The 12,409-nt window shown below is 43.1% G+C and overlaps 1 protein-coding gene and 1 pseudogene across 1 annotated transcript in view; one reads left to right on the top strand and one right to left on the bottom strand.

The window, feature by feature from the left end:
- DEPTOR (DEP domain containing MTOR interacting protein) overlaps positions 1-12,409 on the bottom strand; it is a 158,478-nt gene that overhangs the window by 113,601 nt on the left and 32,468 nt on the right. The window lies entirely within an intron of this gene.
- On the top strand, positions 6,587-6,690 carry LOC111728092 (annotated as a pseudogene).

The following is a 12,409-nucleotide window of genomic DNA, read 5'->3' on the forward strand; positions in this document are numbered from 1 at the left end:
CCCACCCAGGCTCTAAGGAGACCTTCCACCCAGACCTCATCCCCCCTTCTCACCTCTTTCTCACCTCCCAACCACAAGCATTCCTGCTTTGTTCTCTGAACATTCTGAACTCTTCTTCAAGCCAATCACCCTCCATGCCTCTGCTCAAGATAGAGAAACCTCTGCTGGGAATCCATCTTTCTGCCTTCAAAATTCAAAAAATTCTACTTGGCTTTTCAAGGGTCAGCTTTTCAAGGGCACCTCATCTGGGAATATTTTCATGCCCTTCCAAAGCCAGAAAAGAGCCTTCTCTCCTCTGTCCTCCCATAATATTTGAGTGACACTAGTCAAGGATTCATCCCACTGTATTGCAATTAGACGAGGTCAGGGAAAACCAAGGGAGAGTTGTTTACTTATTGTTGCAATTCTAGTGCATGGCAGATAGTAGCCCCATGGATCCTCATTAACATGAAAATCAATTAGTGCATGCCATGCGCAGGGCATGGTGGGAGGCAGAGGCAGAGGCAGAATAATCTTTTGACCAGCAGAGTCCCAATCAATCCACATGAAACTACTGGGAAGAATAACCACCTTTATTTTAGCTGCATTTTCAATTCCACTGGCTCGGAAATTTAAATACAAAAAAAAAAAAAGCAACCAACCCACTTTCCCATCGTTCATCTCAGACAGCTGGTTCACAGGCTTTAGATTCAAGGTGATTCTGTAATGTTCTATTCCTGTCCAGCTAACCAGCTGCTGAAATTGCATCAATTTCCTCTTCCAGCCCTAGGAGAACAAACATTACTGAGTGCAGGGTGTTAATAATACCTGCAAAATCACTGACCATCTGATAAGAAATATAGAAATTGTTTTTCAAAAAATAGCCTGCAGAGAACTACAGCCGGTTCTGGGACACAGGGAACAAAGAGGAGATTAAAACTCCATATTCTCATTTAAAAACAGTGTTATAAATCTCAGCCAAAGTAAATAGTTTAATTAACAAAAACAGCAAGCCAAATAGTAGGGCTGACAGAGGGAGCCTGTGATATGGGCAATAGCACTGACATAGATGGGCTTTAAACCACAGTTATTGTCCTTCCCAACTGTTCTGCAAGAATCAATATCTGTCTTTGGGGATCTGTGAACCAGGGAAAGTCACTCTCAATCACCCCCCCTGAAAGGCCCTGAGCCTAAAAGAATGAGAGTAAAAACAGGAACAGATGAAATCTAACACATTGCATTTTCTTCTAGTATTTGGATTTCTTCTGAAATCACAATTTTAAATCATCAAAATGATATATGCTCATAGTAGAAAAAATTCAAATGCAACGGAACTTCTCTAGTTGACCACCTCCCTACATTGACCACCTCCTTATGTTAACCTAATTTTCATAGTCCAGACATGCACCACGTGTACGTATCAGTACAGTAGGCCTAGTTCCTATGTTGGCCATCTCTATATGTTGACTGATTTATTATAGTACCTTGAGCGGTCAACTTATGGAGGTTTTGCTGTATGTGGAAAATGAAAATTAAAAGTCTCCGTCTGACCAGGCATGGTGTCTCATGCCTATAATTTTTTTTTTTTTTTTTTGAGACAGAGCCTCAAGCTGTCCCCCTGGGTAGAGTGCCATGGCATTACAGCTCACAGCAACCTCCAACTCCTGGGCTCAAGCGAGTCTCCTGCCTCCGCCTCCCAAGTAGCTGGGACCACAGGTGCCCGCCACAACGCCCGGCTATTTTTTGGTTGCAGCCGTCATTGTTGTTTGGCGGGTCCGGGCTGGGGAATCGAACCCGCCACCTTAGGTGTACATGGCTGGCCTCGGTCCCGTGGTGGGAGTATGCGCGGAGCCTTTGCCTATAATTCTAGCACTCTGGAAGCCCAAGTCAGGCGCATCACTTGAGCTCAAGTGTTTGAGACCAGCCTGAGCAAGGTCGAGAGCCAGTATCTACCAAAAGTAGAAAAATTAGAAAAGTAGAAAAATTGTGGCTGACATCTGTAGTCCCAGCTACTCAGGAGCTTGAGGCAGGAGAATAGCTTGAGCCCAAGAGATTGAGGTTGTTGTGAGCTAGGCAGATGCTATGGCACTCTAGCCTGGGCAACAGAGTGAGACTCTACCTCAAAAATATATATATAAATAAATAAATATCTCCTTCTTAGGGTTAGATGACTTCACAATCATTGAAGGTGGGTTAACTGGCATTGAACTGATCATTGCTGAAGCCAGGAGATGGGGGCACAGGAGTTTGTCATGCTATTCTGTTTATAATAATACGTTCGAAGTTTTCCTTGGCCTCTACTTTCCAAAGGAACCTAATGATAATAGTTGCTTATGTAAAAATCTTACATGTATGTATACATGTGTGGCTATATGTATAATATCTTTTCCATAAATAGGATGATAGTACACATTTCATGTAGGTTTGCTTCAAGAAGATGCTTCAATTCTCCCAGCCTGATTGGAACAACAGAAGAAACACAGACAGAAACAGAAAGGAAAGAGTACTTGTTCTCATAAACAGATCAGAGGTTGAGTCTGCAGAGCCAGAAGGAGCAGGTCTCTGACAAGACACACACACAGCAACCACTTTCTAGGGTGGTCACGCCAAACGTTCTACTAGCAACAGCTCTATGAATAAGGAAGCCATAAGTTTTGACAGAGCCCATCCAGGGCTCATGTCCAGTGAGTACAAAGTCCCGTGCAAGTTGTGTGTCTTGTGTGTCTTATCACTATGATGAATTGAGATGATAAACACACCCAGGAAGAGACTGTGTTTCATTCTGAGTCTCACGCATCACGTAGTGTGTTGAAATCAAAATGAAGGACATTAGCCGTTTAGATAAGGAAACTCACGTAAAAAGCCACGTTTGCGCATTTCTGTCACCAACATAATTTCACAGAGACCCTGACTCTGTGACAGGGGGCAGCTCTTCAAAAAGATGTTTACAAGAAAAACTAGGCTAGAGCACATGGCCTCCCCATCTCTTACCTGAGTCATTATTCTCCCTAAAAGATAAATAACCCTAGTCTTTGCCGTTTCCTAAGATAATGTCTCCCAGGGTTAGTGATTATGCCTCTGTAATCCATAACCAGATGTGCTCTTACACAGGAGCCTTGATATGACTCTGCTTTACTGTAACTTTTAAACACGTTTTTGTTGGCACATACTGTACATAAACAGTGGGCTGAAATCCCGTGCAGAGCATCCTGATAGACCTTCTCCCAAGGGCTGCTCCCAGGCCTTAACCCAGAGCTGACGTCGGAGATGCAGAAGGGGAGAGGGTGGGAACAGAATAAGGGGTAAAAAATTAGCTGTCAGGTTCAGTACACACCATTCAGGTGACAGGGACACTAAAAGCTCTGACTTCACCACTATGCAGTTAAAATCTAATCACTTTAAATTCCTCAGCAACTTGACTTTTTTCTTTACTCAATTCCAGAAATCATGAGAGTAATACCTTACATCTGAATGAAGCCATAATGCGCTGTCAGAGCTGAGCCTAGTAATAGCCCCTGTGAATCAGGAAGGCAATGCCAGCCTAATTTGATATACAAGGAAGGGAGCTCAGGAAAGTAAAATGACTTACTCAAGTCATGTGTTTAATAAGGAGTAATGTTAGGACTAGAAGACAAGTCCTTCTAATTTCTATGTTTAGAGAGGATTCTGTGCTGTCAAATGTCCCATGGCAGAAGCACCTGTCTTCTGCCTACTGTATGCTCATATAGGCTAAGCAGGAGAAAACATTCTAGTTATATTAAAGTGCCATGATAAAGGTGGGAATTTATGCCATTTATATGTGATATGGATTCTACTACCATTTTAAATACAGATGGAGCTCAGAGAAGTGTCTGCAAAAGAAATTGTCACATTGTCCTCATGTTTGCATTGAGCCAATGTTGAATGATTAACATGGCACTCTTGAGGGGCAGGAAATGGTCCTGGTGACACCTTTCCAGAGAGCATCAGCACCTATGGGACATATAACAAATCCTTTTTAATTATGTGTACATATAAGTTCCTGAGGTCCTATCTCTCATCTCATCCTTGCAATAGGCAGTAAGTGCAGGGTCAACATGGGAAGGTCCCTAAGTCAGCTTCCTTATCTCATTAGGCCTGAGATGTTCCCTTAATTCCTCCTTCTTGTGAGGTCTCTTTTAAGAGATCTCCTGTTCAGAAGGCACCAGGAGCAACTGCATCAGCATCTCTAGCTCTGATCTGTTCCTCTGTGAGTCAGAAGAATGGTGTTCTTCCTGCTTGCAAAATGCCTTTCCAAGATGCACAGAGATTGTCCCCTTCACAACAGGTCATTATTTGTTTACAGACCACACCCGGGAGTATTAGTCCTCTAATGGCTAATTTATAGGGGAAGAATCAAGCCCAGAATGGCTCTGGGACCTTGCTGAGGACAGGGTGACTCACAAGACCAGTACTTGTTACTATATCACTAGTCGCCGCTGTCTCGGTGAAGGACTTGGGTAGCATACTCCCTGCTCTGTGGCAGCTCCTTTTGATCGTGGTCCCCTATCCCTGTCACACCCTCTGTAACGAGAGGATGCTGTGCCCTGATTCCTTCCTTCTAAAAACACAGGATTCACTCTTCAATTACAACAGTGGTTCTCAAACAGGGACATACATTGTGACACTCCTTCATCACTGGTCCCCATGATCAAGTGCATAGCCGGTAATTGTAATTCAGGTTGTAGCGAATGGGGTTGGGGGTGAGAAAGAAAGTATAGCTCCCAGGTAAGACGATGGGGCTCAGCTGTGTTTGTCAGCAAAGAACTTCCTCCCATCCTTGCTCACTATTCACCATTCACTCAGAGCACAGATACATAGCCAGACAGCGGGGATTCAAATCCAAGCTCTATCCATTATTTGCCTTGATTTTCTCATCTGCAAAAGAGGAATGATACAGTGTGCCTGCAACTCTACATAAAGTATTTACTTAGCACATCAGAAACTCTCAAACATCATCTCTCATTGCTGTTATTATTATGTGATATGTTTCACTGCCAGATTTTGCAAGACGCACCATCAAGAAATCGCTAAAAAGGTATTTCAGTTACTTTTTATTTATTTATTTATTTATTTTTTGAGACGGAGCCTCAAGCTGTCCCCCTGGGTAGAGTGCCATGGCATCATGCTCACAGCAACCTCCAACTTCTGGGCTCAAGCGAGTCTCCTGCCTCAGCCTCCCAAGTAGCTGGGACGACAGGCGCCCGCCACAACGCCTGGCCATTTTGCGGTTGCAGCCATTATTGTTGCTTGGCGGGCCCGGGCTGGGGATTCGAACCCGCCACCTTAGGTGTATGTCGCTGGCGCCTTAGCCGCTTGAGCCACAGGCGCTGAGCCTTCAGTTACTTTTTAAAACAAACGCAGTCCTGAATCAAGGAACAATTAGGGGGCTGGCCACTACTACAGAGGCAAGGCGGTCCTTCTTTGGTAAAGGAGTAGAAAGAGAATCCTGTAGATGGAGAGGCAGGTTAAAGCAGAGAGATGTCAAGGAGAGACAGGAAAACTGAGACTGAGAAGTTAGGTGACTTGCCCCTTCCACTCCCACTCCCCTCCACCCCCCATGGGATTTAACACTTGGCCTCCTATCTGCAACCAGAATTTTTGTTGAGTTCCAATGTGTCAAGAGAGGCTTCTAATCTAATGCTTCATCCAGGAGTGGCCAGCTGATGAGAGCGCTGCCCTGGATTCTGTTTACAACAATCTTGAGAATCTTTTCTGGTAACACCCTGCATTCACGTTTTAGAAAGACAGCTCACTGAAACCGAACGTTTAGTGTTGGAAACTGGAAACTTATTCCCTGAGAAGAAGAAAACAGTGTCCGGGCCAGTTTTAGACAAACACACACACACACACACACACACACACACACACGTATGTATATTTAGAAGAATCAAATACAAAAATGTTATTTAAATGGTAACCAAAACATTTTCCAATATACTCCCCCAGGTGATCAGGTGATCAGCAGACAGAGGCAGCAGTTACAGTCAGATAAGGTAAGATCAGTGGTTCTCAAAGACCGCCCGCATAGGAATCACCTGGAGGGCTTGTGCACCCACCGAAGGCTGAACTCCTCCTCTTATGGTTTCTAATCCAAAAGTCTGGGTTGGGCCCAAGAATTTCCATTTTTACAAAGCACCCCTGTGAGGCTGCTGATGCTGATTAGGGACCACACTTTGCAAACCCAGGGATTAGCAGGAAACAGCTACAACATTATGTGAAGAAACAAAAAAAAAAAAAAAGAAAGGATGGTGGGAGGGGGGAGGCAGAGGGAAGCAGAGGGAAGCAGGGTAGCAGGTGAAAGCAGGTCTATGCCCAGCAGGGCGTGGTCCAGGTGGGGCGTCCTCCCCCTAACCCTGCATGCTTCTCTCACCTGGGCACTACAATGCCCTTCTCAAGGAATCAGGAAGCCCTCCCTGAGTCTAAGGCTTACACCTTACCAAAACCATACAAAGCTGACAAGCAAAGTAGCCTTGGCACCAATCTTAACGGTAGGGTCCCTCCCTCCTTTACATGTGTCTCCCGGCCTGCTTACCGATGTTTCCTTCTCTTTGAGAGCAAGCTTGGCCTTCTCTTCCAGTAAAAAGAGGTTACTTCTTGGCCTTGTGGCTAAGATCAAGAGCAGTATCTGTTCTTATCTGTTTAAAAACTATAAGAAAATGTTTCTCTCTTTTTTTTTTCTTTTAAGCTTCCAAGGCTGCCCATCTGAAAGAGGCTTTTTGTTTTGTTTTGTTTTGTTTTTTGAGACAGAATCTCACTCTGTTGCCCAAGCTAGCTAGAGTGCTGCTGTGATGTCAGCCTTGCTCACAGCAAACTCAAACTCCGGGGTTCAAGCCATCCTCTGGTCTCAGTGTCCTGAGTAGCTGGGACTACAGGTGTGCGCCACAATGCCCTGCTAATTTTTCTATTTTTAGTAGAGTCAGGGTCTCATTCTTGCTCAGGCTGGTTTCGAGCTTTGGAGCTCAAGCGATCCAACCCCTACCCTGTCCCAGCCTCGCAGAACGCTAGGATTATAAGGCATGAGCCACCGCACCTAGCCTGAAAGAGGTTTTTTTAAAGACAGCCCTTTGAGGAAGAGTGACAAGTTCACTCACATAAAATGTGATCAGTTCATCAGCCAACGTAATTGATTACATCTGTTTCCATTTTGATGGAGATGAAATCTATATTAGGAAAGCTCAAGATTTAGAAGGAGGAGCTTGTCCCAGTGTGGGGAAAAGACTTCCGAAGGTGAAGCCAGGACATGCTAAGCTGACTTGACACTTGTCCAAGCTTGGGCCAAACGACAGCAGCCAGGCACTGCGTTGTCTCTGGGTAGTCAGGATGCCTAAACTGCAGAGTGTGCCTTACTGCTCTAGGTAATGTGGCCTGGGGGAGGCCTCTTAACCAATCAGAACCTCGGGGTCCTGGTCTGGAAAATGAGCACGCTGACTAAAGTAATCTCTAAGATCTTCCAACTCTAACTTTATGGACACCCCGATGAGCCATTTATCTGTGGAATGCAAGGCCCTTTGAATTATCGGCCCAGAAAGGAATGTAAAGTGGAACAGCAGTCCAGACCTACTGCCCCGTGAGCTAAATATTAATAATTACCTTTTGAAGCCTTTTGCTAAAATGCACCCCAGAGTTCAACAGTGTATAAGCCAGTCACTCACCAATGTTATTTCTAGAAATGATGGATCAGAATTCCTGACAACTTTTATAATCAGCCCCTCTAGATTCTTTAAAACCTCCAGCCTCTCTTTGGTTCTCTGGAGCACTCCCCAAGGCAACTGTCTTTAAACTAGATTCTGATCTTTTTGATGACTTTAGGTTGACATCATCTAGGGCAGCGGTTCTCAACCTGTGGGTCGCGACCTACAGGAACTGTATTAAAGAATTGCGGCATTAGGAAGATTGAGAATCACTGGTGTAGGGTAAATCCTCACTCACAAGATCAAAATAGAACAGAGCACATTTTGTACCGAAAAGATCTACCACAAACCACAAGGCCAGGGGTCACAAAACAGCAAATTTCATTTCCTTTGGGCTTCCAAGCAAGGATGAACATGTTAAAGTGAATCTTGCATTAAGCACGCTGTACAAACACCGTCTAGGGTTACACTATTTTCAGCTCCTAGGACAGATGCTAAAGCTGCCAAAGTGCCACAGGCTTTAGGTGTTCCGTGTCTACAACATGGGCACAGATAAGCTTTCTCTGGGTTTAAACATATTTCAAGAGTCCTGAGAAGTTTTATCAGTGACATTTGCAGCTCTAGTGGAGGCTGCTATTGGTTAAAGGGCTTATACAAAATTTCTCAGCCAAAATGCGTTTCCCGATTCCCAACTGCATATTTGGCACAGCTTAAACCACTGCTTAAGCTGGCCTCGTTTCAGTAGTTCAAGGACCACGTAACTGAAACAGGTGTGGTTTCTCCCAATTGAAAATGTTGTATTCTCTATGTAGAGGATGTGTGGGTGTGTGTACCAATGTCGTCATAATCTGTTACAACTCAATCTAGTCAACATTATTTTTCTTTTCTTCTGTTTCAGCTGAATGTGTTGCCTTCATTTCTACTTCTGTCTCTATAATTATGTCAGTCCCTTTCCAGACTATGTTCTCTGTCTTTTTCTATCTACCCATCAAATTCTAGTATACCTCAAGCGTCTTCAGGATGTCTTCTCTCACCCCGCATATATTCTTGTTTCCCTGACTTCTCCGTGATCTATTTTCTGCACTGCTTATGTTTACCAATATGTTATTTTGTATGAATTTACTCTTATTTACATTAATTCTTTTCTCAGTTAAACTTCAAATCATATATTAAAAAAAAAAGATCTCATTCTTCTTCCATAGTTAGCAAAAGTATCCAGGACAAGGCTAGCTAAAGGAAAAGAATACTCAGTTAGGGTTTTTAAAATCTCTGTTTAAAGCTGGACAGAAAGAAAGCAGTGTACAGGACTAATTGCGAATCTTGAGCGTCTAGGGTTGGGCCCTTTGGTGACAGGTGAACATAACCAGCGGCACTTCAAAGTGTTTCTGCCATGGACTTTCTATTAATATGAAGGAGCATTTGGTCCACCTGTGTGTTTGGTTGTGCTGGATAAAAAATGTTAAATGAGGGTGGCGCCTGTGGCTCAAAGGAGTAGGGCGCTGGCCCCATATGCCGGAGGTGGCAGGTTCAAACCCAGCCCTGGCCAAAAACTGCAAAAAAAAAAAAAAAAAAAAAAAAGAAAAGAAAAGAAAAAGAATAAAATGTTAAATGATTCACCCTCCAGGAAGAGACATGCTATTTTTCTTTCTTTCATTTTTTTTTTTTTTAGAGACAGAGTCTCAGTTTGTTGCCCTTGGTAGAGTGCTGTGGCATCACAGCTCACAGCAATCTCCAGCTCTTGAATTTAGGTGATTCTCTTGCCTCAGCCTCCTGAGTAACTGGGACTACAGGCGCCTGCCACAACGCTGGGCTATTTTTCTGTTGCCATTTGGCCGGGGCCAGGTTCAAATCCACCACCCTCAGTATATGGAGCTGGCCCCCTATTCATTGAGCCACAGGCACTGCCCAAGACATACTATTTTTCACAGACTGTGTATACAGCAGGGGTCTGAGCTTTGGCTGTAGCTCAGTCTGCTGTCAGGATCCAGGCAGATCTGGACAGGTGTGGCTGAGGCTGGTGGACAAGGTCTGCCAGGAGGCAAACCACTGGCCAGGAGGGAAATCAGTAGAAGGCCACAGCATCTGCTAGGTGCCAAAGATGAGAAGGCCAAACTAAGGGGCTTGTGTTCCCTGAAGTTCTGTGAGACGGTGGGCAGAGGCCACTGCTGCGCTGAAAGGGGGACATGCAGAAAAGGGGAATATGGACGACAGAATCACACAACACTGGGAGACAAGACAGGTCCCAAAAAGAACTATTGAGAAGGACCCCAAACCACCGCACATGAAGCATTTTTGAGGTTAATTATTCCTTAAACATAGCCAATCCATGTATATCCAGCTGTTTAGGCCTTCTTCTGTACCCAGGGTAGACATCACATATAGCAGGTATAGTGATTTATTTTTTACGACTAACAGTATGTAAGTTAAAATGAAGCCTGGATGAAACTCAAAAAACCCTAAAAATTTATATTTCACTTATGACTATGTATAAAACAAAAAGTTTCTCAAGGCTACAGAATAAAATGCTGTATGACATGTCTGATACCAACCTCAAGAAACATATCTGAGACTCAACTGTCAGATGTTGAAAAGCAACTTCTCGTAATCGACATGTTTGGTTTACTGTTCTCCTTTCTTGGCATAGTTGCTCTGACTCTCGCTGGTGCTCAGTACACTCATAGTCAGATTTTCAGGCTACCTGTTACCCTCAGTAGTCCCTAAATACACACACCATATGTTGATATTTAAATAGACTTTGGGAGATACAACTTCCCACACGGAGAATCACACCTCTCGGGATTCCCCAGGTCACTCAAACTACTTGAGGATCATAAAAAAGGGGGGGAGGGGAGGGCAAGATCATTATTAAAAGCCAAGAGGGAATGATGCCAAGTGTGAAAAAGGCTACGGATGGTCAACCAGATTTTCTGTATGTCTAAGACACATGAGGTTCCACATAATAATAAATCCATGTTTGATGTGCTTAGCAAATTATGGTTTATAAATTATCTCTGCATACTTCATTCTCATGTGATTTTGCAACAACCATGTGAGGCAGTTAGGCAAGAGAGATAATTAATCCCTGTTTACAGATGAGAAGAAGGTTTACTCTGGTGATTAGAGTTGGTCACTAATATTTTGCAAGTGACATAGGCACCTGTTGCACCTAGAACTTAAAATTTGTCACTGACCAAGACTTACACTTAACAGTGTATCTCTGACCTTATTAATAAGAATATTTTTGCAGAGTTGCAGTTGGTCACACAATGGTTGTTTCTGAATGTTGTTTTGTATATTTATGTTTTTTGGGGGGGTCCTCCTTCATTTCGTAACCACCCCAAAGACTCTGTCTTCTCTATAGCTCCCTAGTTTACCATGGTAGATGGGCAGGTATTCAAACATTGCTGATGATTATATAAAAAAAAAATCTGAAAACTTACCAACCTCTATTTAGAGTCCAAGAATGCCCAGCACAGTTCCAAACACCTGTGGCTACTTACGAAATACAGCACTCATTAAGCCAAAGACAGTGTCTTCTAAAGATAGCTAGTAACTAAAGATCTCATCAGCCCTCTGCCACATTCTCCTGACAGCTGTCATTTGAACTGGAGTGGCACTTGGCAATAGCTAAAATGTCACACTCTATTAATTAGGCTACCAGAGGCGAGGTAGGGAAGCCAAAAGGGAACCCTTTGGAAATCATTAAGATTCTAGAGAGCCTTTGAAAGACTTTTCTCAATTTAACATAATCACACTGCTGCACCTGTCTCCAATATCTTTCCATCCCAACATTTGTTTTATTGTGTGTGATGTTAGGAAGCAAAACCAATGTGACACATGCTCACTGCAGGCACCAACAAGTAAATGATACTTGTGTTCTGAGAATTAGTGGGCTGTCTGTCATGGTTTTTAAATGAGAACCTGGCATCTATTTTAGCCTCGGGCTCTGTATCTTGGTGACTCTGATTTACATCGCAGTAACATCTGCTGTTGAAGATAACTATCTGATTTGTTTCTCCCCAAAGCTTAAAATGCCCTAAAAAATCTATCTCCCTTCATCAGATTTGTAACTAACCCATTGATTACTCAAAAAGATCAGGGAAAAACACCTTGATTCAACAGCAACTCAAGTTCTCGATGTCCTTGTTTTAAAACAAGTGGAACCAGCCCAGAATCAGAGGTGTTAAGACTAAAACAATAGTGAAACACACATTTTAATAAAAAGACATAAGTAGAACAAAAGAATAGTCATTTGCATTAGTTTGATAACAGGAAAAGAATGGTGTAAAGCTAATCAATATGATTAGTTAGTGGATATAAGCTATTGAACAGATCAAACAACATGGCTATGTTCAAAGAATCATAACACTTTCCAGTACTTCCTGGATTATTATGGTTTTTTCTAAAACTCTTCTCCACAGAAAAGAATAACCTAACTTGCTTCAGTCTTCCTCCTGTTTTCTGCCACAATTATTTTATTTGATGTAATGATCTCATCATCCAGTTCCTTAAATTTTAGCCTGACAATGGTTAACATTGCCCAAGAAAGATGGGGAAGCTCTCACCCAAACTACATTCAGCCATTGAAACTTTCCACAGTGAATTACATACCAAAAGGTAAAATCCAGGCATGACATTGGACCTGCGATGAGTTCCAGTATATGTGCTTCTGGTGTGACTATCATGACCTGAGAATGTGCTCATTTGTTTCTGTAACACATGATTATATTGAGTTCTATATGGTAGCAGACCTGTTGAGCTATTACTTGAATTAATAG

Source organism: Otolemur garnettii, unplaced genomic scaffold, assembly GCF_000181295.1.
Source record: "Otolemur garnettii isolate 467f Iridium unplaced genomic scaffold, OtoGar3 scaffold00004, whole genome shotgun sequence".
In the NCBI taxonomy this organism is placed as follows: domain Eukaryota; kingdom Metazoa; phylum Chordata; class Mammalia; order Primates; family Galagidae; genus Otolemur; species Otolemur garnettii.